This window comes from Ornithodoros turicata, chromosome 2 (genome assembly GCF_037126465.1).
Source record: "Ornithodoros turicata isolate Travis chromosome 2, ASM3712646v1, whole genome shotgun sequence".
NCBI lineage: Eukaryota > Metazoa > Arthropoda > Arachnida > Ixodida > Argasidae > Ornithodoros > Ornithodoros turicata.
Window position 1 is genome coordinate 79,282,926 of NC_088202.1, and position 26,286 is coordinate 79,309,211.

Genomic DNA, 26,286 nt, shown 5'->3' on the forward strand with positions numbered 1-26,286 from the left:
AGGCAGCATTTTTCTTTTTTTAATTTATATACCATCCGTTAGGGAACCGCAACAGCGATGACACAACGCGATCAACACAACGGGAAAGTTCAGAAAAGTCAAAAGTGTAACGGTCTGTCTCCGTTGCTTAAATAACGGCAGTTCTCGAGAGACTTTATGAGAAATCGGCTCGGGGGTTTGAGGTTTCTACCTTTCGTAGTCTTTCCATCGAGCGCTGTTCGACAACCTAGGGAAACAAGCCAAGAATCGTACAGCGACATGGAACAACTTATGCTTTCTTTTGCTGAAGCCTTCGTGAAAAAAATTCTAAGCCTGTCCAACGCTGCAAAGCGCGCACGCAGTCGGAACTGTGTAACATGTATAAGGTGCTCTTTTAGTAAAATTGTCACGCCTAAGGATACGTCCTCTGTCATTTAAAAAAACGTTCTGTGCTTGATTGATCTTATGCGGATTCCTCCCGGGTGACAGGCACGCAGGCAAAACATGCTAATGTTCCTAAAGTCATCAAACATATATTTATATTATATTTCATATTGTTTTTAATAATATATTTATATTGGTGCAATTCGGTTTGTTTAGGGTGACAACAATCAATTTCCACACAGCCTTTCCTCCTAGTGAACATTTCCCCGTATGTGAACCGTGTGAAGCGCAAAGCTTAGATAGTGTGGTATCCTCAAGAGCAAGAAAGCTGGTCGCTGCGTAATTCGTTTCACTGTGGTACTGTGGGTACTCTCTGTTGCTTTCACGTGTCGCATTAACTAAGCGGCAAGAGCAGCCACGTCAGAAATATGGATACCAGTTGAAAATAATCGGGTTTATCCACAAAAAGCCTACCACGAACAGATCCCTAAGGTCACTGCCAATAATGCACAGCAATCGGTAATGAAAATCCCTTTCACATTTTTATGTTCTCAGCCAAGTCTGCGGTACGTCGAAGTTTAAACAGCCACAAACTTTAAAGTGACATGCATAGAGCAGTACCTGCAGAATTTATGTTACTTTTTTTTTTCATTCAGAACACCTCAACCACAGTTCTCTTTCAGGGTTGGCATCTTGCCTGCTTCAACCTGCCAAGAGACGGGAAAACATACCATAAATCCTGACGTAGAAGAAAGCCCGGCGAGGCGAGAAAAGAAAGCAATGTGGGCTATTATATCTGCCAGTCCAAACGACTCAACTTCCTCCAGCAGACACTGCAGTTCCTGCGCTTTCATCTCAACTGCGTTACACTCAACCGCACAAACAAAATGCAGCATACCTCAGAGCGTAAAGAAAGTGGAAGAAGTTTAAAGTTTGCAGCATCCGTGCGAGGGCACTAGACATAACGTCATGGCGTAGTAGCAGCATTTTTCTTCGAAATTCGCTAGCATGGTTCTCACTTCCTGTCCCTCACATGAAACTGCGCCGCAGCACCGAGGAAGATGTGTCGAGAATGCGCTGATACGTAAACTTTCAACACAGCGTAACAGATGTTCTCCACAACATAGTAAGAAGTAAAGGAATTACGAGGAAGCTACACGGGAGTTTTGGGGAGCCACATTTGAGGACTGCCGCTAACGGAGCTCGTGTGATTTGATGCGTTTCATATTCGAAAGCGGCCTGATGAAGCAGCTTGAGTCCTTAAGTTTCAAAGTAATGGAGCAGTGCATATCGAGTTACGCGAGCCATTGCAACTGTCACAGATCGCCTACCCTCCTATTTCGGCGTTATGTCTCAACTATGAGCTACTTTTCTCGGTTTCAAGGAGAAGGTTTTACGGAAGAGTTTGTGAAAAAGATTAAAGGTGCACAGGCATTTCGATGTAATACTGTCCAGAAAATACATGCACGATGCACACTATTCAGCACCTTAGCGGGAATGCAACGACTCCACGGAGTATAATCAGAATGACAGTAGGGAGTTTTAGCAAGTCGTTTGTGCCCGAACCAAACCGATTTTGACCGATTGTGCCGGTTTTAAAAGCGAATGAGAAGCGAACTACAGAGTCTTTTAGGAAATCGGAAGGATTGTTCACCTCCAAATGTATTCCAGGTGGATTTGAGTAACAACTGGATCGTTCGCATCTTTTCTTGCAGTACACGTGACATATCGCAGCGTACTTTCAGGCTTGCCCTTTGCAGAAGGCTGCGGTCCAGGCGAGCTACGTCGGTCACCGTGTTGTCAACGTGCTGTCAAGCAGATGATGGCACAGTTGGGGGACTCGATCTCACGTTGATGAATCACGATGATCTTGTCTTGGAGGCAGTTTTGCTTTGAAACTGGTTAGTCACCCGTGTGCGTGCCTCTCTCGATAGTTACACCAAACAGGGAACGACACGGGGACGAGCACTTTGCATAGCTTTAATGAGCCTTGCAGAGACACACAAACTTTCTCACACGGACTGCATGACGCCACAACCTGTCGCTGATGTGTGTGAAACGCCCTAATGAATACGTCCATCAACTTACCGCAGAGGATATACGCTCGTACATCGTCGGCACCAGTAATCATCTCGCATCTCCGCTACTGTAAACAACAGCCGTTACCTTGCTCCGCGATGTCAATCGGTTGTGCTCGCCGAATACAATGAAACGACTCAGCGCGAGTGGGTCGTTCGTACGAAACTGCGCTGCCCACGACTCGTTCACCAATTCGTAATGCGCATGCGCGACACTCGAATCGGTCGTTTAGTTCATGCGAAAACGACTCTCTAAAACTCCCTAGTAATTCGTGGCTCTACGTCGCCAGACAACCGTGATCATGAGCGACGCCACAGTGCTCGGTCTGTGGATTAATTTTGACCCCTTGAGGGTTCTTTAACGTGCGCTGAAATCTCAACACAGGGCACGCCGTATTTAACGTCCCTCGCGGAAGACGGCGTGTCTATAAGCAACTTGCACCCTGCCACAAGTTGCCGGCGCCCTCTGCCGCGTTCGAACCGGCAACCTTAGGATCAGTATAGGTGAATCCGCGGAGTATCTTACTATTTTTGCGTCTTACATCACAGCGCTCGCCTATTCTACAAATGAGCAACACATTTCGGATAACCTCGAGAGGTCGATACATTCATTTCGATTTCTTTTAACGTGGACCGCAACCTGGTTTACCCGATTAGCTTTATAATTTCTCACTATCTAACCGCTTCTTTTTCTCTAAAGCAGCCAGCCAGTTGTCATTCGGAGCGCTATCTCAACGCATCTCGATCACCCTACCTCCCCCTTTTCCCCCACCATATCATCTTTAATTCACGGAGCTCTTGCTATTAGCTCACTTTATGTCGCGCGTAATAAATATTATTCCCGCTACACTATGACGTAGACAGAATAACGGTCCCCACGGCACTCGCCATATTAATTAAACCAATATCGATGGAAAGGGGCTCATTCTGACGTCAACCTTCTCGGCCTCGCTTAATTAGTTTTCTCGAATTCCAATGACGCCCCAGTCGCGTTGCTTATTTACTTGTGCTCTCGTCTCGACTGTAAACGGGATGGTTCAGGGAAGAAGAATGGCTTTGTTACTTCCGCGAATTGCTCTATCGATCCAAGTTCGCCGAGAAAAACTCCAGTCTAGCTTGTATGTCAATACGAGACTGACATGATCCTCGTTTTTGGTGCTTTCTCCCAGCAGGTCGGACGAGGAGGAGAATAAACGGAAAATCTCAAGGACGTGGAGGCACCGCGCGCGACTCACAGTTGGTGGTTATGTGTCGTATTTCACGAATGGGTGATAGCAAAAGGGCTTCGAGCGCCTGTGGTACAGGCATCCATTCGGTTGTGTCCAGGATGGATGCGTTAGAGTTGCAGTGGTACCACAGCTGCGCTATGTTGTACACAGGGTTCGGAATCAAGGTCGTTTTTTACAATCCCGGGATTTCGGGATTTCTAAATGTGAATCCCGGGATCGCAGGACGGGATCATTATTTATTTGCAGCTATTCCCAGGATGCCGTATAGAAATGTATCACAAATTGCGATACAGTGCTCGTTTCCTGTCATCCCCGCGGAACATTCTAGTGGAAGAAAACAAACACACACAAAAAAGAAAAAAAGAAGAAACACAACTCGCCGGGCAAAAGCTTCGCCGCGCATTATATTGAGATTTCGCACCGTGCAGGAATATCTACTCTGCGTTTCAATGCGTCTCTTCTCGTCCGCTACGGCATATATCTTGTGGCTGCGCCCCAGCATATTTCAGTGTTCGTATTTCAGTTAGCAATGCACGAGAAAACATGACGTTCAGCACTTATAGATTATCTGCGGCCCTACGTCATCGACTACGTTTCGCCGCCGCGTAAAGCATGCTGTGGACATTATCAGCTTCATCGGCCTATCAGTCGACGCATTTCTCCCGCTTCTTGCCCACCACAGCAACATATAACCGCGAAACGGTCTTCTCGTGACGTCACATGTTTCTGATGATGATAATTGAAAGAAAAAAATTGGATTTTAGCCCTCACCACGAGGGCCGGCTACCCCAGATCACCTAAAGAAAGGAATGCAAGACAGATCCACCCACACCCACTGGAGATGTCGCGAAGCGGAGACGAACTCCACAGACAGGGTCGTAGCCCGTCTAACAGCTTGGTGTCCGGGTCACAACGCCGGGAAAGCACATGGAAATAGTACATTCTGCAGTGTTTACTTCACGAAGGCGGACGCCAAGAGTGCCTTAAAGTCTCTGAGCCATAAGCTGTCAAAAGATCAATGGTTTTCTGGCGAGGCTGGATCTCCCTTCTGCACCGGGTTGACCCCGAACTAGCCCTGGTCCTCCCAACATCCATGCCACGGCAGCTTACGTCATTGTTTCACAGGCTCCGCCTCAATGTATACCATACAGTGCAAGACTCCTGTACAAGCATGGGAAGGCGGACTCTCCTAATTGTCCAGTCTGTGGCTCAATCGAAGACGTTGAACATATTATAGTTATGTGCCCAAGATACTCTGAGTGTCGTGACAGACTTGTAGCCGCGTTAGGCCGGGTTGACATTCGACCCTTCGGAGTGGAGAAGGTGCTGGGCCCATGGCCAACTAGCACTCAACTGCCTGCTTTGCGAGCCGTTTCACATGTTTCTAAACAGAGGGTCGTCGGCTGCTACAAGCAATGGAGTTTTTCGCATCTTCCGCTCTAGTATTCTGGGAACTGGTACGTTTTGCTCTTCACCCCAATTACTCATCCGCACTCCACAGTGATTGTTGTGTTCTTGCCAGGGGCATCCCAATCTAGTTTTCTCGAGAGGCTGTCTCAGTTTTCTCTTCTCACTTTCCAGCTTACGTATTCATGGAGATTAAGAGAACAAAAAAGAGAAATTCTGCAGAGAGAGAGAGATTCTGCAATACTTTGTGTGGCCTTATGGATCGGAAGACTCACGATTTCGTAGGAGTTTTAATGCAAGTTGCGGCCTGTTCTCGGCGATAGATTGCGTGGTTCACATAAGTCAGCAGGCAACATCTTTGTCATGTGTGGTGGACGATGAGGTTGGTTCGGTTCCGGATTGCAAATGATATTTTTCAGGGGAGGGCCGCTTGAAAAGTCGGTAAGGCATCGTTCTTTCACTCGTACGACCGCACATTCGTTGCCCAGAAAGTCGAAATTAATTCATTATCCCGAAATCCCGTAACTAAGCCTCGCGAAATCGCGGGATTTCGGTAAACGACATTATGCCAAAATCTTGGGATTTCGGGATCCCGAGATCAGAACCCTAGTTGGACATAACTCCCTACTTGTCTAAGTTTATGATAATGCAGAAGCGTGTTCTACGTATAGAGTTCTATAGAGTGCAAATCCTTCTTTTGGTGCATACGGAAACAACATTTCACTGTAGATTTAAATGTAGTCTGTGGCGACTTGGTGATGATAGCATTGTTCTGCATCGAAGTGTCTCGCGTGGAGTAATGTCATCAGCGTAACAAATTGTTTTTTTTCCTTATTTTCGTATTTTTTTATTTTTTTGAACACCGTGATCTTAAAATAAGAGTAGTCAGATATATCACCGGACCTCCTGGAACTATAGTAAGGATTCTAATCCAGAACCTTTTTTCTTCTGGTACACCGTAAAAGAAAGCGTAAAAATCCGATACAGTATATATTCACTTTTTTTTCTTCATGGGACGTCAAAAATAACGACACCAAACTGTAATTTGTACAATCTCACTTCTAGAAATCTGGCAGCGATGGCTGCCACCCAGAGCGCGCTGGAGTAGCCAGTCCAATCTAGGGTTGAGCCAACCTCTCCACATTTTTCTTCTTTTTCAAAGCAAGCCAACTACTTCACTGCTGGTCATAGAGATGCAACGCCGTAACTCGGATTCGACTGGATTGGGTACAAGAAAAGGAAAAAAAAAACTCGCAAACGTAATGTTAAAACGGATTGATAGTTGTCTCAGAATGTGTCACCTATGAAATAGATAGAATACGATGTGAAATAGGTTTCACATCGTAATCATTGCGATGGTTTGGCGCGTTATCGATGAGACATCCTGTACAGTTCCCGACAAGTGTTTACGGAACACGCGAGCGGTGTATTTTCCCCTCGGTGCGACACCCTAGCAGCGAGCGGAAGCGGGCCTGTTCACTCGTTCAGGGGGGTGGAGGCATGGAGGAAGGAAACACAAGGAGCGGCTTTTCGCACCAGACTAGCGTAGCCACCCTCTAGCGGTCGCTTGAGTCAAAATCGCCATTGCTTCCTGTCCACCACGTGATCCCCTCTACAGTTTCGGCTTTGCATTGCTTTGTTTCTCGCGCTGCTCTCCGTATAATTTTGCTTTTTGAAAGTAATTTATTGTGAAAATGTGAGCACCATCATAGAACCGACGTATGGTAATGTGTTCCTGTCCCGGCTGCGGCTCTCGTTGAACTAAAAGCAGCTCTGTCACGGGAACACGTTTTGTTCGTAAGCGCACGGTAAGTTGTTTTAGTCGTCCGTGTGTGTTCGAGTCATCTTGAATTGTTCATTTGGGACCTCATACTGTGCCACAGATTCATTTCATAGCTTCTGTTGTTGTACAAATCTGATTAATGGTATCTTGAGAATGGCATTCTTTACCACTTAATCAAGGAACGTACCTACGTTGGAAGTAACCGTTGCCACACGTGATGTTTACCGGTCCTGCGTACTGCTTTTGCATTCTGCACACTGTGACTGGTCTTCTAATAGAACAGTAAACATTCGAACACACAGAAATAAAGTGCAAGCACGCGTTCAACGTAGTACTGCCATCTGAACTGTGACACAACTACAGCTCGCGTCGTCTGCTCTGCTGGCGCCATACTGTCTGGAGGGTCACGCGAGCGGTCACGTGGTAGACAGGAGCATCCCAGAATGCAATGCGAAGCTGGCTACGCTCGTCCCGATAGAAAACTGTCGGAGGGGCCGCTCCTTGTGTTTCCTTCCTCCATGGGTGGAGGAGTACGCCGGCAGCTACACCAATGCAAACCACGAGCACATTCAAGCGATACCGAAACAACCGCGGTGTGTCGCTAGCAGCGCACTCGCTTAGCCCTCTGAACGAGTAAACTATCCCGCTTCCGCTCGCCGCTAGGGTGTCACGCCAAGGAGGAAATACACTGCTCACGTGTTCCGTAAACTTTTGTCGGGACCTGTACGACAAAACCTCATGAAGAGCGTTCTGTCGAAAAAAAAAAAGTGTATCATAACTTTTGTACTCTCCTTGCTTACTTCCAGTGATCATATTACGTACATACGTTTGCTCACCAGCATCAATTGAACACGTGGATGCAATACGGAGATAAGTCGAAAAATCCCTAACCTGGAAAACCTCAAAAGAATATTTTGGAAAGTAATTGCAGCTGTGTTTCCTCTAATAACGCAAATGCAAAATGTGTGGCATATATGTATGTGCCTACTGTACATGCATGACTTGTTAGCATCGTTTTTGGGTGTGTGACTTAGTAGAAACTGAACAAAGTTCGGGAGATATATCCCCCCCCCCCCCCTTTTTTTTTCTATGTCACAACGTATGCACAGGGTTATCGTGCAGAGAAAAAAAAAAGTGTTTTCACGAGCCGAACTTTGATGGCTGAACAATGATGCCAGGTACTGTGAAGTCACCTGTGTGTAGTGGAGCAGTCTGGATCGGGTTTATCGTGCAGCTAAACGAGCAGAATCTTAAAAATAATGTCCAGATGACCAGCATAATATAACGTTCAGTGTCACTGCTGACACGGTCCCGTGACGTATAGGAAGAACATGAAGAACAGAGTAGAAGTCGATCTTCATTCCGCATCGTAGCAAAATTTAAGCTACACCATTTGTATGCGCGTCCCATAGACACACATGTATCTCTCATTTCTTACCCTGCTGAAGCGGGTCAATAGATTGCAATACAGTCCTAAATTCTCTTTGGTAGGTACATATTGGTATGTAGATGTCATTGCAACAAAAATACTCAAAAGGGGATAAGTCTACTTATCCCTTTATTGCATACAGAGATTCAATTAACGTCCTACGGTAGTGAGCAACAGATTAGGTGGGAAATTTGATCACTCGTCGTCACCATATGCAATTGCTGTGGCTGTTACATCGTTTTGAGCCGTACATTGAGGCGATGTCGATATTGTGTACTCAATATAATACCACAAACGCACTGTCGCACACAGTCTGGATCGGCGCGCAATCCTGCAGGTTATGCCTGCGCCGTCCGTACTTCACGCTGGTGATCCAGGTTTTCATTTGACGCCGTCTGGCGAGAGCTTAGCACAATACCCACTGAAGTTTCAAATTAAAAGCAAACATTGGTTCAGGATATCTGCATGAATGAAATTCACATAGCCAAATGATATTTCAGTTATTTCGGCGTTTGTCTAAGTTGTTTTCTTCCTGCGGGCCGCCGCCATATTGCCAGCCCGGAACCGGATGGACGAGTAGCGAGCAGGCGAAGGAGAACTGGGACCACTGCGCCTGCGCCAACCCTCCTTGAAGAGCGTAATCACGAACGGCCCGGCCGCCGGCAGACTTGTGCCCGTTACTCGAAAAAAGTAATTGATTACCGTTACCGTTACTTGTACGAAAAAAGGAATTGATTACCGTTACCAATTACTCGACTCCAAATGTAATTGAGTAATGAGTAGAAAAGTAACGCGTTACTCCAGTCGTTACTGTGCATTCACGCAAATTCTACCCATCTTTGTGTGCCCCAGAAAAGAAAAAAAGCCCCAACAGCAGTACAGCTGAAATAAAATGAAAAAAAACGCTTGGACAAGTAGATCTGTACGTCTACTGTATTCATCGCACAGGAAGACGTTGACCCGATTGTGGAAGAACATTGCGTGGAACTTCCCCATGACTCACTAAACTTCCAAAGCTTCAGGTACCAGTAGAGTCACTAAATAAGCTCCAGAGTCACTTATTTAGTGACTCTAGGTACCACCACACAGGTGTAGGAAGAGATTAGGGAGAGAGACCCTGAAATTCCAGAACTTTATTACAATGACCTCCGCTTGCTACTCCTCCGCTAGTACAACGGCCCAACAAAGGCTGTCTGACAGCACGAGGGGATTGACCTGGGGCAGAACACCTGAAGGATAAGTTAATCTCTGCCGGAAAAGTAATCAATTACTGAGTAATCGATTACTCCGAAAAGTAACTGATTACTCGAAAAATTACTTTGACAGTAAAGTAACTGATTACTCAAAAGATTACTCAAAAATGTAATTGATTACAAGTAACGCAATTACTAGTAACGCGTTACGCACAAGTCTGCGAACGGGGGACAATGGTCACCGTTGTTGATCTCTGTCGCCGAGACCCGCTTTGTCCGCACCTGAGGGCGGATTACGATCGCTGCCTAATCACGGTTGCGCGCGATGTGGATCCTGCGTTAGTGCGTTTGGGGTTTGGGGTAAATCCTGGTGTCGGACGAAATGCTTTTCTTTTTCTTTTTTTTTCTTTTCGTCCGCACAGAATGTGCAGGATTAAGTCGATGGCGACGTCAAAAGTGCATACATCGGATTATTCGTGTGGACATTGACATGTTTCTACTTTGATATCTCGGGTCCTTGGCAATGTAGATTTCACAACAAACATTTCCTTTGTACTTATTCGTAAAAGATGTCTTTTTCTTTTTAGTGACGGCACTCTAGCCGCTTGTGATCTTCGGCTTCAGGGAACGCTAGAGATTGTAGTAACAATACACCGTACTGCGACGCGTGCGTATTTCGCTGTACGAATAAAATGCGGAATATACATCTTTTTCTTAGCATATTTCCAAACAATGTAGTAATTGTTCTTCTTTCATTTACTTCACGCATTTTTTTTATAAAGGGAGGCGGTGAGAAATGTATTCATTGGCTGTAACACCTTTTGTATAGATGAATCCGATAGGTTCGTATCCAAAAAAATGCGTTCACTGTTACCTCGGCTTGGTTCCACTGTCGGTCGGTCCGCCACTGTTTTTCAACGTCCGCACGCATTTCTTCTTGTCTCTGTATTTTAGGCTTCATCGCAGAAAGCGTGTTTTGGTGCCCGTGTGCTTTATCGACGAAATGCGTGGTGTCGTCGTCGTCCTCAGAGTCAGAGATAGAGAAAGTGAATTGCATTGGACGATCTGACACTTAGACCAAGCACTAAACACCCCATCGTAGAAAACAAGGCGTGTCAAACGAAAGAGGAGCAGAAGTCGGGAGACGAGTTCAATTTCTCCTCTTTTTTTTTTTTTTGCCTTACAAACAAACAAACGAGCAGAAGTATATTGCACGGTTCTACATTTTATGTCCAACATTTTAGGCCATATCCTACCAACTCGCGTAAGTCCGTCACTTTTTCTCACTTCTTCCAGACTGCTCGTTGACCTAGAGCAGACGACGTTATGTGTACCTCCGTGTTGGCGGCTCATTGGGTACTACAGTTCTACAAATGACGTAACAATGGATAGAGGTATCTGGATGGCGGTACTTCTAGTCGGCCGTATCCGAAAAGAAACTGCGTTTTTTTTTTTTTTTGTATTAACGCTGCACCCGTTACGAAGGAGACGTATTGAACAAGATCTTGTAAATAGAATTACGAAGCGTACACTCTTAGAAATGAACTTCACCGCATAGCACGCTCCTAGCCAACCATCATCTCGAATTATGTGGTTACCTGCCCTGATTTTTTTGAAAACGGGAGGCGTACGCCTTTTCTGTGACAATTATGAACACCATAAGTGTCACAAAAAAGGCGTACGCCTCCCGTTTTCTACAAATCAGGGCAGATAACGATATCATTCGAGATTATGGTTGGCTAGGAGCGTGCTATGCTGTAAAGTCAATTTTTAATAGCCCTTTCACCACCACCACCATTTTTAATTGTGTAGAAGAACAATATTACACCCGTAACTCAATATCTGCAGACAGGAGTTCTCACCTCCTAGAAGCTCACTACATATCCTGCCATTCAAATGGCAAAATCAGCATACGATAGCGCGTACTGTTGAGCATGAAACTAATAGCGAGCTGGTGCACATGTTACGCAGGCAGCATATCCCTGTCAAGACCGTATTGTCCTGCTCGTTCTTTGTTTCTGGTCCGCCGTCTATCCCTAAAGAGTTGAAACGTCATTCCGTACGTCATATTCCACGGTGTTTTTTGATCGGCATAGAATTACGGGCCATATATAGCCCAGGTAAATTTGTCCCTTCTTCTGCAGACTAAGAAACTGTACACCTCGGGTTACCCTGTATAACACATATACTTGGCCCATAATCTTTACCACGGTATTAGGAATACGTATCACAATGCAGTAGACGGCTCCATGGCACAGTACAGCGCCTACCAAGTTTTGCATAACCTACTCGTTTTTACTGACCTTCCGCCATTATAAGTCAATAAACATTTAATGAGAGAGGCATTTATGACACAGTCAGCCGAGTTATGCAACTAACGGCGCTAATTATCGTTATTTTTCATTGGTTTCAGTGTGATATGATCACTGCGACACAAATGTGAAATATACCCGTGATATATGATATATATACGTAGAGCTTTAATAAGATTTACGAATCAGTGGGCGTTCGTGACGCGGTGATCTACATAATGTGCGGATCTCGTACAGACATTGCGCATCGTTTGTTGCTCAGCTCTGACTCGGAAGTCGAAAGAGATGAAGTTCTTCCTGCTCAAAAATAGAAAGCCGACAGCCTCATTGTCACAAATGAAGAAGGTAAAAGAATTGGAAGTAAAATGCATCTCCAGTTCGTCGCTGCGATTTAATTTAAAGCTTTTCATGGGGAAATGATGGATGCCGATTTTCTGTCTATGTGTAATGCATTCTGCTACGCTTGCGACGAAAGTGCCCTCCCTCTTCATGAAAGAGGCAGGTATTTCCAGCCGTCATTCTTCATCTTATTCTTTGGTGCACTTAATGTTTTTTATTCTTACTGTTGTACGGAAGCAAGCATTGAACGTGTTTGAGCTCATTAAAACTGCCTCGGAGGGTTCTACACTCTCAGAAAAAAGGGTGGAGCAGTTACACCATTTAGGAGGTAGTAGTTGTCGCATATGTTGTGCCTAAAAGGTTGCAAAGTTCTACCTGCTACCTACGAATGATAGGGATACAGCTTCTGATTCGGTGAGCGAGGTGGGCGTACGCCTTTTTGTAGCAATTTGGATATATGATAATTGTTTTTACCACCCTTTCACACCTTTTTTCTGAGAGTGCATATACTTATGCAAAAAGGTAAAAGACCAAGCTCCTCTTATCGAGAAGATAACTGTTTATAAGATAAAGTTTATATGCCTTATAATTATGAACTCATTCTGAATTTGTCGTACTTGGTGTTGCTTGCCCCTTTCAGATCATTTAGGGGGGGGGGGGGAGGTAGGAACAGGTAATGTGACACGTGATTTCGTTATTGAGACGCTTTCCATCGAAATGTAGCACGCATAGGGTTAGTGTCAGTTTCCTCTTTCTCAGTTCCCAAACAACCATCGTTATTCAATTACCGGGACGAGTAACACTGTATGATAACACTGATAATTTTAGGTACCAATTTCGCAAGGAGAAAGTAGGCTCCTTTCCAAGCTTAGCTCTTTGCCTAAAATAATCACTGTTCCTAGGTTCCTGGCGTAAAAACTACGGGAAGGCCACAAAGGGCCTTCATTCCTGTTCTTTTCTGAGTTGTCAGTTCGGTAATCAATGGCACAGCTAGTGTATTTCATTCTTTATTTCAGTGTTTGCGTGGCATTTCGTAAGTGAACTACCGTTGACATACCTCTGGAACGTGACTGAATATGCATTTGTATCCGTGTTTATATTTGCTCTTCGAGTAAATATGCAGGCACGAGGGGGGTTCCCCGTAGCGTTTGTCAACGCTACGCGTTACAGAGTGCGTAATTTCATTTCCGCAGAAAAAGCCTATGTGACTCTTGGCCGTGCAATATGAAAACTTTTTTTTATTCCTGTATGTTTTAAACTGTTTTCATCAGTTAATACCATTCGGGGCAATTGGAATCGAAGGCGGTATCGCCCGTTTCCTAGAAAGCAGCGCGCAATATCCGTTCGTTCGGATGCAAAACTGACACAAGCTCGAAATGTCGGAGGTTTCCACCCTGTGGCTTTATCCCTTTTTGCCTACCTTCACCCGTATCGCTCCACCTGTCAGAAGTATCCGACGGACACAAAGGAACGCCTCGCTTCTGTCGTACGTGCTCGAAGTGTAACATGGAAATCCTGTTCAACAAGACTGGATATACTGCCGGTTATGCAGATTGTCATTCACGTAAAGCTTTAAACTTCTAACTGTCAAAACTGCTTTAAGTCAATTTGTAGACCATGTATTCCGGACGCTGTTCACTGCGCTTTTTTTTTCGTTCTACTTCTATTATATTCTATTCTATTCTGCGACGAAAAAGACTAGACTCTAGACTAGACTCTAGACTAGACTAGTGGATAGGAGGCAAACAGTCAACATGGACACTTTTGTTTAGTTTACTGCGGTGGTGGTACGAGACGGACTACGACACCTCGACTTCGTTACTTAAATCCAATCGTGCCACAGATGTGGAAGACTGTCATTTACTTAAGAAGAGGCAAAGAGATATCGAACGCGCAGACGCCTGGATCCATATCCCAATCGCATTATCAACCGTCGAGTGTAATTGAGATTCTAATTTACAAGTTGCCTTCTTGAGGATCTGCGGGAAAATGAAAATGTGAAACAGGTTACCTATCTCATCGACGACCATTTATCTTGTTCCTATTTTGAGGGTTCCCTCCGAAACCGCTATTAATCTCCTCTATTGATTCGATCGACACGTGCGCGAAAAATAAAAAGCAAGAAAAGAAACCCATGCGAAGAAATATCATAATAAATTATAGCTACGGGATACTGCTAGAAAGTTTCTTCGGTATAGACCGCATTTTTTTAAGATTTTAGTGGTGCACACCGCGTTAACAATATTGTGTATTATGTCGTAACTCATTATAACCAAAGATGAGTACGCGTATACATATAGTTTTACGCATGTGTGTTAGATATATATTGTAAACGATGGGTGGGATTATTATGGCTAACCCTAAAGAGGGGGGGGGATCAAGCCGTCCGCCGTCCATCTTCGTTTGTTGTCACCGCACATATCGATTATCTGTGTAGAGGGGCCTAATATTTTGCATTCCTCCAGTTGTTTGCGCACAAAATCTTCGGCTCACTCTTCATCGTTCACATAACACAAATGCAATACACTCATCCGTGCTCCACGAGCCGAAACTAACTGGCCAAGACTGCCATAACTAGTCAATGGCCGCCTCTCTTGTTTTATGTCCTCTCGTTAAACTCTGTATCCAGCGCGATCACGAGTGCAACGAGGCGTGACAGTCCAAGATATACGCGTTACGGTATATATATAAACAAATGCCAGCACTGCACTACTTGTGTGTCACTCCTCTGACATGGGCGGGGCCGACGAACACAGCTGCTGCGCACTAATACAATGCAAAATGACACCCGTTGATATTCAAATGACGTTTCATTTCCTGTGTCAACTCTATAGAAATGTTCAGCCTTTTGCAGCCCGTCTATCCGTTCTATTTTTGTTCGCGTAACGAAGTTTTCCCTTAGAGGCTCACATCAAAATAGTATCACATGCGCACGCATTCGATCGGCAGTGTAGCCGGCGCCATGAGGGCTTGCTACATTTACAAAAAATCTGATTGCCACTCTACATGGCGGCAAAAGGCTGAACTGCAAGTGTTATCACTTAGCTTGACGGTAGAATTGATTCGTAGCCCGCATCTCAAGAGCCCGGATATGGGGACGGAGGCGTGTCAGGAGGGGGCTATCGGACACTCACCGCGGTGGCGGCGGTTTGGCAGGAAGGAAGACCGGCCCGTGGGGGCCGCTGTCGACTGTCCTGGGGCGGCGGTTTCAGGCTCCGAAGCACGGTGGCCGGCGCGATTGCTTGCTGCAGTGCTGCTCTGGAATGCCGCAGTGGCCTCTGCTGTAGGCGGCCAATCAGCAGGCGGGTGCCGGCGCGCGCGGCGTCTGCGGCCGGAGCTCGAACTAACGTTTCACTGGGGATTCCCCCCTCTGATCGGAACACTGCTAGACGGACTTCAGTTCTCGTCGCCTCGTTTTTGCTGGTCTCTCGCGTTTGTTGTTATCGTCTCTGTACGCGAAAAGAAAAATAATTAATAGTCCTTTGTCTTTTATACCTATTTTGTGTTTAACAACTTCATCTTGTTTAAGTATACTTTATCCAACTATGCCATCTGTGACGGCAACTATGGGCGCCGTCACGAGGGGGGGGGGGGGGCGTTGCCCCCTTCTGGCTTCAGCAAGTAAACATTGCCGTTGCAACACAGTCACAAATTATGATTCCTCTCTCCGTTCCAGAAACGAAGGGTTTCTGAGTCAAGACAATGTAGTTGCGGGCGGAGTTGACGCGCTGGATTAGATGCAGATCTCGTACCGTCAAAGCCACTATCCCAAACATCCCCCCCCCCCCCCCCGCCGTCGCCAATGACGGCAGCAATTAATATATTATCGGGAGACAACTCCAGAACGTATGTGTCAGAAAGCGCAGGAAGTCTGCTTCCCTGTAGCGATAGATCTAGTGAGGCAGAGTACGCTTTACAGGGGCATGGAACGCTAGCTGTCATCCAGGTGACTGATTGTTAGGTAGGTGGCGCAAAACAGAATGATAATACAATAATTATCGTACCGGTCGATCATGACGCGCCACAACGTTTTCTTCGTCGCCAGGGGGAAGGACGTTCCTTCTATGTTGTACCAGGGACCAGACACTTCCATAGAATCCTGTACGGTAACTGTCTGGCGTCATTCTAAAGTCACCAGCAAAGGGTGGACTAGCACGTAGACTAAGCATGCGCTCTTCATTGCAGGTGGTGCACACGGTCCGCTGTGTTCTAGCATAGTCGCGTTCCTTTTGTGCGTGCAATACGGGATCAGTCCAGATTTTGCCCGCCGGCTGGTGCAGGTCACATATCCCTGTTAAGTGTAATCTGCGAGCTCGTCGCTATTGTACACTTTCGCCATCTGAAAGCTTCCAACGGTGAAGTTCCGTGATGAACACGTAAGACTAAGTATTGTCAGTACAATTGCATATTCTTTTCCGTTAAAACATTGCTTATTAGATGAAGTACACTATACTAACGTGTGTAAACGTGAATGTATTAGCAAACTATTCGTCATGGAGAGTGAGGCAAAACGACATTTCGAGTGGCACTTTCAAAGAGGTCGAAAATTTAAACCTTAACATCTTCATAAACAAGTTCATCGTGTTATGGAAAAGGGGTCATATCAAACATTTATTTACTTTCGTTTTGTGCTCCTTTGCAATACCCAGCGTAGCACGCGGGCATTTAAGCCATGTTACAACATAAAGCCCATCGGCTCTTTACGCTTAGTGTTTAGTGAAGCTCTCGAAACAAAAAACAAAAAAATACTAGTCAGCATCTTTTATAATTTCTCGTAGCATGAATACCAAATGGCGGTAACAGCATTGGGTAGGTCAAGAATATGTGGCTTGCATTTAGCGGAGGCCAATTTCCTTTTAACTCGCACAGCGTCGTGAACCCGAATATAGATTAAACTTGATAAGACGTTTCGTTGGCACGAAGGAAGTCGAGCGTGCCCTAATTTAAATTCGCCAGTAATGCGTCCTGATACTTCAATATTTAACGGGTGAATCAGGATATGTTTAAATTAGCCCAGGTTTGCCGTCATTATCTTTGAGCCGTTAATTAGGTTTTCCGGTTCTGTTCTTGACAAAGCTCTCTCTACCTCAAGCAAGGTCCTTCTTGATCCGCGTTCCGAATACATATTGAGATTGCAATATTGAGATTGCTGCTTTCATTATTCAATCTCTTTAGCATGACGCCCCGCAGCGGCTAATGGACCTCGTAATTGAACGTTTCTTTCTTCTCTCAGCTTGTCTTCTTACGTGCACGGAGCCTTTTCTTTCACACAGCGATGCCCAGCATCGAACTATTATCAATTAATTACTGCAACGACACTGTAATGGCTACCCCTTTTTAGTTCGCGGTTTCATGTACGCTCTTAAAGCAGAACTTCACCACGAAGCCAACCATTATCCCGAATCACATCGCCTTACACTCGAAATACTGGACTGCACAGCATAGTACGCTCTGCGGAAAACCGTTGCCACGAATGATAGGGTTATCACTTCTGATTCGAGGAGAGAGGGAGGCGTACGCTTTTTTGTGTCAATTATCATGTATCCAAATTGACAAAAAAAGGTGTACGCTCCCCTCTCTCTTCGAATCAGAAGCCATAACCCTAAAATTCGAGATGATGGTTGGCGCGAGCGTGCTATGCGGTGAAATTCAGTTTTTAGAGTGTCCAGTGACGCTTATGCGGTTATATTTAGGGTTTGTGGTTTTCGGCATTTATTTTCAACCCAATTCGGGGGGTGTTTATCGGCATTTATATGGGGGACTATAAATCGGATTTTTTCGGCATCTATATTCCGCCCAAAAATAAATGCCCGAATACGGGCATCTATTTATTTCGCATGAAGGAAAGCCTATTGTGCCCGCGAAGTGACAACGGACCGAAAAGAAGTGAATCGATTCATGGTTTCATTAACAACGTCTTTTATTGCCTGTGCCAAACCAGCAAACAAGGAGACTACCACTTGTTGTAATAGATGCAAGCGTACATCATCATGCTCGCACCTGTCATAGCGGCTCGCTCCTTGCGATTAATAACACGCAGTTTAGAGAACGCACGCTCAACATTAGCGCTAGAAACAGGAATAGCCAGTATGCTTAAGGCGCACTCCGATAACAAAGGCCATGTGCTGGAACGGGCCCTCCAAAACTGAATAGGAGATATATCCACCTGAGGGGCAGGGCATACAGCATATTCGAAAAACTCGCGCTTTATATCATCCATACGAGATTCATCTCGTAGAACAAATAAGAATAAGTCATCATACAGTGAAGTGCCTCGGATGTGCCTTGAAGTGCCTCACGAATGGAAACAATGGTCACTCCAAGTCGTAACTGGAAGGGAGTAGATAGAGGAATACAAAGAACACAAAAATGAACTAGAAGGCTAGGGCAGGGGGTGAGCGATCGGCTTTTGAAACCGTTTGGGAGCTCCGTACACTCGTGATCTCTTTTTAACCGGACAACAACAGACCACAAAGGTTCTGAATAGTAAATTCACTAAACATACTGTGTGTCACTAAGTACGTGTGCTGCCAAAAGGCGGTCACCGACCGCACAACAGAGCTGAGGTCAGGGCACAGCCCGAAGATAATACCACGCTCAAGAAATAGTCGACAACGGGAGATTCCAAGGGGATTTCCCTTTGCGGTTCCTGGAATGGCAGCTGTCAAGATACGAGGAATTCGGATTTTTTCGGAATATTCCGAATCTGAAAAAAATCATTCGGGGGGTGTTTTCCGGCATTTTTCGGAAAATGCCGAAAACCACGAACCCTAGTTATATTAAGGGAGGCGTACACCCTCGCTTTCCGCAAATCAGGGTTGATAACGACAGCAGTCTGTGCAACGGTAGGTCTTCACCACGTAGCACGCTGAAGGCGAACCACTGCTAAGAACGATACCGCCGATAACGCGCTGCTGATATGTGGAATGCGCGAGGCGCGAGAGAACAATGGCGAGTCTTAGTACGTCGAAAGAACTGTACGAAAACGATACGATAAAGGAAGTTATCAAATCCAAGCTTACCAATGTGATGTCACTCTCTCCAAAGAAACAAGGTAATTGGCTAATCATGTTTTCGGAGCTGTTATCGTGTTTAGTACACCCCCCGGTGTACTAAAACTCGCTAATGTCAGTCGGGCTGGCTATGATCGCGTTATGCGGCCAAGAGAACTGTTGGCACAGTTCCCTGTGAAGTCGAACCAGGATGCGCAGTCGGGATAGTCGTGACGTTGCTCGCCTCAGCGTGGCCGACTACGGCAAACAGTTCCATCATCATCATCATCATCATCATCATCATTACTACCACCACGTGTTTTCTCCAATTACCTTTTTTTTAAGAGTGCAGTTGACAAAGGTTAAGTGTTGACACTCAGTTACTGTGCCTTTCTAAAGTTTCTATCAATTCCTAGTCGACGAAGTTGTGTTTTTATAACTTTTCAATTATTATTATTCGCCTGGTTTTTCTATCTCCCTCCTTGTTTGAAACAAAACTTTTTTTTTTCATTTAAAGGGTAACACTCATTGCTTTTTGGATAATGTAAATGCAACGACGAGTAAACGCCGTCATCGAGATTTTAACAAGAAAACGTCACGCTTCCGTGTCGATCTGTGCGTTCCATCAGCGATTAAGTGTTTAAAAGTGTTAATTAAAAGTATTTGCACCAACGCATGCCAAAGTAATTAGCAATAAGTCTGTTTCGGATTCGGGCACCGGTAAATCTATGTACAGTCGTGCCTCCTTAATAAGGACACTTTTGTCCCCGCACCGATCTAATTGTTTATTTGTTCGGCTTCTCGTAAGCACTCTTGGAGTTTTGCAAAGGAGAGGTCTTCACAGGCTTCACCATTGTGGTCAAAAGTCACAAGCGGTAGAATCCCACCGTGGTGCAGGCAGTTTGCAACGGTTAATGGGCCGCGTTTCGTCAGGTGGGGCCGACAACTTTGAGAAATATTCCCCTTTCCCACCGTAGCCTTGTCCAGTCAGTTGACTCCGTTAGAAAAGGTGATTCTATTGCCTTCGCGACGGCGTAATCGGCCATGCAGGCCCCTTATCAGCCATATCATCGGAGAATAGCAATTAACACGGCAAGCGAAGTTTTCATGTGCAGGAAGAAACGAAGATTCCGGATATCCACGAGGGAGGAACCCAGTCTAGTGACTCTTGACAACTAGGACAGCAGGAGGAAGTGCACAGAGAACGGCATTGGCACTTTTGAGCAGGGGAATAATGTTCGTCAAGTTAACGTCATATAGGAGCCTACAGGATCTGAATGTGTACAGTAATTTTATACAAAAGATGAAGAGCAATTGCTGATATCTTGAGAAATAAAGCACATGACTTGTTGGCTACTGATGACTCATCTCTACCGGAGCCTAATTTATCTGGATCCCCGGGTATACGGACATTTTCGCTGGGTACGGCGGGTGCCGGACGAACGGGGGACGACTATAATTTAATTACCAATTTTGGAAAATACTTAAATGGCCATCTCTGCGCTGCGGATGAAACATCCTATACAATGCAGTCTAGGATCATCTGTCAGTGATTTACCCAGACCCCCGTACATCCCCCAAATGTTTGGCGACGCCCCATCACCCTTTTCCCGTGCTGGCCCTTTCCGCGGGGGACCCTGTGTTATTTCAGCTTCTTCAGACACGCATGTCGGCAATGTTACATAAAACTGTCACAACATGACATTCAGCAAGACTGACTACCCTGCACTTTTTTGCAACACCTCCACGTGCTTACGATTCTGAATAAAGCACTGCCCTCCGTGCTTCTTGTCATTGTTCCCCGAAGAAGTTAACCCTGTGTTGCAGACAGCGAAATGTTTGCTCAGTGATGAGCGAAGTTCCATGCATACTGATGCCGTCAATATTAATGAGACAATAACAACCTTATTTAATGATGGTGAATGTAGAGCTTCATCGCCAGAGGCGATACTCAACCCCATTGCTGGTGGTGATGTGGGGAATGAAATAATGAGCCCCTTCACAGTAAGGATCGAAGTCATATGGTGTCCAAAAAGGTCAGGTGCACCCAAGGTGCATCTCACTATACTTTCTGCATAAACACTTCGCGTCTGTCTACCGAAAGCCTCATGCTTGGATTCTCTACTTAAGTATACACTTACAAGAATGATATACACAATGCTATACAATATATGCAACTTCTATGCCTAAGTTACACTTCACATTACTTACTCAATATTGTTGGTCAGGATGTTGTTTATTACTCAGGTAGATACTACAAGGTAGACATAACTACATTAAGACACTCACAGTCGAATAAACCTAGAGAAACCAATAAGCATGCACGATCACGCGACCGTTCCTCAGAAAAATATAACGGGTAGACCAGTGTCGCAAGAACTCTGCTTCACCTAGCACCACCAATAGTATCTCTAAGTGCACTGCAATGTTGCGTGCCAGCCATTAAAGTTTCGCAGGCTGGCATTCGTTTATAGGTCATAAGTCATAATCAGCTTGCGCGGGACTAATATGACAAGCGATATTAGCAATGACGATACAAATCAGACGATGCATAACTAATATGAAACACGATTACATAGATGACTTCGTAACGTCCGAGTAGGAACCTATGACATCGTTCTGGAACTGGCTTGACTGCGCCAGTCTTATACGGCGGTGTGGGGCCAGCAGAGATCGTTTTCTATATTGGGCCTGCATCGCCTGTATAGCCAACAGAGAAGCATGAGGGGTAGTTGAAGAGGGCCGCGAGGTCTTGAGCATATAACTTAATTTGGTGTATTCCGTGATGTTAATTGTGTTAATGCGTTGATAACGTCGATGGGTAAATTGCAGCACTAGTTGACAGTTCTGAAACAGGTGAAGAATCTTTCGCAGACGACCGGCCGTTGCTTAGTGATCAACTACTGCGTAACGCAAAAACTGTCCGCCACGTAAGCGATGGGAAAGACGTAAGGTCTGCGTCGAAAGCTGAACACTAAAAAAAGGGGGCGGGGTAGCAGTGCGTTAAGGCGCAACCAATAAGTTGTCTCATTTCACAGACCTTCATTAGTCGTGCGCCACTTGGAGCGGTCGGGGGTGACACCGTCTTCGTAGGTTCCTCGCTCGTCAGCTCGACACCATTGTAAGGATGTAGAACAATAATAGAGTGATCTTAGAAGGAGCGGAAGAACGATGGAAGTACATGCTTCGATACGGGGAAAAAAAAAGCTGCCGTTACTTCGATGTGGTTTCCGCTCCATTTTCCGGGTGAGGTGAATGGGCGAGCGAAAGGTAAGAAGTGGAAACGTATTTTCCGGTGTTCTTCCGGCCACAACCCGAGCAGTACAATGCACTGAATGTGCAAGTTCAGGGGGACGTGGCTGGCAGTAGAGTTCCTAAGTCCCCTTTGCCTCTGTGGAGTATGGCGGCTCCCAGCGTTGGTATCACGGTTCCAGGCCTACCGGCAAAGAAACGAGTGCCTACGTGTGTCCAGCGGCTGATGCCGAGGAATTAATACATTGTAAAGAAGGGTGCACTAAAATCTATGCGGACGGCTCTACAATACCTTCAGGAACCGCATGTGTCTTCGTCGTATTGTCATCCGATATTGATTGCGGTGCCAGTTTGTCCCACGCGACGTCGTCGACAGCGGCGGAGTTGCATGCAATGCTTCTCTCTGTGGAATATATTATGTCGACACCCTCACAGACGAAGTGGGACATATGTATATACTGACTCCCAAGCTGCTCTCAAGTCTCTTACATTAGCCGGAACTGAGACACTGAGACACTGAGCTGGTGGATGTGCTGCGACTGTGACAAGGGATACCATGAAATCTGCTCTCGACTTTTCGCACGACTGCTCGCAACTTTGACCTCGTAAAAGTGATGGGTCCTCGGCCACCTGACAACAGGGATGTTGCCTTGTCAGCGCTTGTATTCATAGGTCTGCGTTGGCGTCACTCTATTAAGGCCCATGTAAGCCGCTACATGTAAACATGTAAACCGCTACATTAACCGGTGATTTTGGCCTTTGGCCGATAGTTATCGCAAAAGTGGTGGTGTGGAGGGGCTCTCTTTTATATTTTTTTCGCCTTGGGGGGGGGGGGGGGGGTCTGTTTATGGGAGTAGCCGAATTTGTCGTGTGATGAATTCGAACTCCCCTTTGTGATTTTTCTTCATCAACATCAAGATCAACTGTGACGCTGTGACAAACACGTGACACGCGAGCGCTGTTTCATTTTTATCTTCACTTCTCAACTATCATTTTATTTACTTCACTGGATGTTTAATCGAACTGGAGCAGAAAGCTCCCTTCATGAGCGCCACATTCTCCAGTTTATTTTCATTACACCAAATCAAACCAAGCCAGAGTTCGGGTCCCGGGATCCTGAAATTCCAGGGTCCAGGTATATTTCCATGTCCCGAAAACCTAAGATTTCGGAATCATAATTTCGGCTTTTCTAACAAGGAGTGGTTGGTGGTACGTGTGAAAATGAAATATCGGTATCTTACCGATCATTGTTTTCCGGCATGCTTTACACGAAACACACACACACACATACATTGGACGGTGATGGGGTGGGCGATTCACCGCTGCTGAGGCGGTACACTGCCCTATTTCGCGTTGGGGGAGGATGAAGGGATGGGGCTTTCAAAGAGCCTTCGCCAGACCGGTGGCGCACAAGTACTCCGCCAGAAGACGAAGGCCCTGCGTCTGGTGGGCAGCGTTCGACCACGGACCGAGGATCTTCGCTAGGTTGAATGGCCGCTTGTCAATGCGTTGCATAGAGAGTTCCGTTAGGGCACGCTCGTGGTGGTATTGCCCACAAGCCAGGATGACGTGGCTGAGGTCGCCGTGCACTCCACAAGTGGGGCAGAGGGAAGACGAGGTGGAGCCGAGACGGTGTTGAAAGGCAGGTGTAAAGGCAACGTTGAGCCTCATGCGGTGGAAGAGAGCAGTTAAGGGGCGCGGTAGTCGCGGAGGAAGGACGAGAGAAAGCGTGGGGTCTACATCAGAGAGAAGGGAGTGAGCTATGTCGTGTTCCCACTGAGCCTGCATCTTGGGACCGGTGAGTGTCGAGAGGAGGTGTCTTCGGTCGCCCGACGACATCATTATCGGGGAAAAAGCTGCGTGCTGATGGGTGTTCAATGCGGCTCTGTCTGCTTCTTCGTTGCCGCTGATAAAGACATGTCCGGGGATCCACTGCAATACTACAGCGTGCCTTGCAATGGTCGCCTTCTTATAAGCTTGCAGGATGTCAAAGACAACAGGCCCGAGGAGTCCACGTATCCCCAAGTTGGCCACACACTGGAGCGCGGGTTTTGAGTCTGTAAAGACGACCCAGGACTGAGCTGGACTGGCTGATATTTTTTGCATAGCAAAAAATATCAGCTTTACACGAAGAAGCTCCGTTGCAATCGGAAACCGAGCCGACAGCGTCGTGCACGACACATGACGAACACGGCCGCTGACCCAGCACAAAACGCATGGCCGGGAACAGCCATCAAGCATTAAGACTCCTACGAAATCAGAAGGATTCTTGTGATCTATATGTAACACAAATACTACAGACTACTGAAGATCTTTGTTCTTTGTGTTAGTTTTTTTTTTTTTTTTTTTTCATTGATACGCTCACTGCAATTCATAGATTTGATATTTAATTTGAGCAATGTTTGAAGTTTAGAAGAGCATTTCGGTCGGAAAGCGCTGTTTCCTTTTTTTTTTTTTTTCGAAAGATATAAGTAACCACTCTGTACCTGTAGGTATAAAAACTTTTTTTTTTAATCCGTGCTCATTTATTACATCCCTACGGGAGCTACGAGGTGATTAGCATCAGCTAATTAGTCGGTCAATACGGGCTGTACGGCACACCAGAAGAAATCCCGCATTATTAAAAGCCCCGTTGTACGAACAAGCTATACTTGAACTTCTCCTGCTTAAAAAAAGAAAATAAATAAATAAAAGTCCCGCCGTCAAGCGAAGAATATGTACTGAGCGAAAGTATTTCACACAAAGGCAGCGGTAGCAGAAAAGGAGAAAACGGTTCTCTTTATCCCTTAACATGGTTAGAAGAAAAAGCTTAGGAGTTTACTGTGCTCATGCGTTGCGTGATTCTGTGCTTTGCGGAAGGGAATAATCTTCTCGCCGTATGGAACTTAAAATAATTTTTTATTTGAATATTCGGAAATATTACATATTTTTTAACGACCCAAATGGCACCTACAGTGTTGTGACGTGCAAAATCACTCGACAAAAACTAGCGACCGTTTGCCGCAATGTAATTTGTACTAAAAAAAACTGTCAATTTGTACTTTCGTCTTTTTTTTCTCTTTTTTTTTTTTCTCAGGTCTTGACCTCTCCATTTGTTATCGCCTTTTCTCTTTTTGTGTGTCTGTGTTCTCGGGAGCTCTGATCCTCGTGCTTTTTTGTCTTTTGCTCTTTATGTATATGTTCCCAGGCTAAAGGGGTTAAGCCAGTCTAACCTAATATTTATCAGGTCACAGTCGTACACTCTTAAAAATGAACTTCACCTCATAGCATGCTCCTAGCCAACCACAATCTCGAATGATATCGTTATCTGCCCTGATTTGTTGAAAACGGGAGGCGTAGGCCTTTTTTGTGACAATTATAAACATCATAATTGTCACAAAAAGGCGTACGCCTCCCGTTTTCAACAAATCAGAGCAGATAATGATATCATTCGAGATGATGGTTTGCTAAGAGCGTGCTATGCGGCGAAGTTCATTTTTAAGAGTGTACGCTTACGTACAATGGTTTTGGTCAGGTTATGCGAAGCATATCCGACTTCACAGTGCTGCACCCCATTACACCGTAAGTCGCACTTCAATATGCCGTCGTTTGGTTCAATAACCGCAAGGTACCAAATTTCAGCAAGGCATATCATTGGACTGTAATTCACACAAACACACACGCGCACGCACGCTCGCACACACAAAATGCATACGCACTCTCAGAAAAAAGGGTGTGAAAAGGTGGTAACTTCTATAGTCACCACCTAGATCAACATAGAGTCTGATAAAGAGTGTAAAAGGGTGGTAAGAGCAATTATCATATATCCAAATTGCTGCAAAAAGCCGTACGCCCCCCTCGCTCACCGAATCAGAAGCGGTAACCCTATCATTCGTGGCAGAGAGTGAGGTAGCAGGTAGAACTTTGCAA

General features: G+C 45.6%; 1 protein-coding gene across 3 annotated transcripts in view; it reads right to left on the bottom strand.

Annotated features, from left to right (window-relative positions):
- LOC135385603 (microtubule-associated protein 4-like) overlaps positions 1 to 15,427 on the bottom strand; it is a 73,454-nt gene extending 58,027 nt beyond the window's left edge. For all 3 annotated transcript variants that reach the window (XM_064615028.1, XM_064615027.1, XM_064615026.1), the window contains exon 1: positions 15,268 to 15,427. The gene's annotated coding sequence lies outside the window, so the exon portion shown is untranslated. The remainder of the gene's footprint in view (positions 1 to 15,267) is intronic.
- Between the last annotated feature and the right edge of the window lie 10,859 nt (positions 15,428 to 26,286).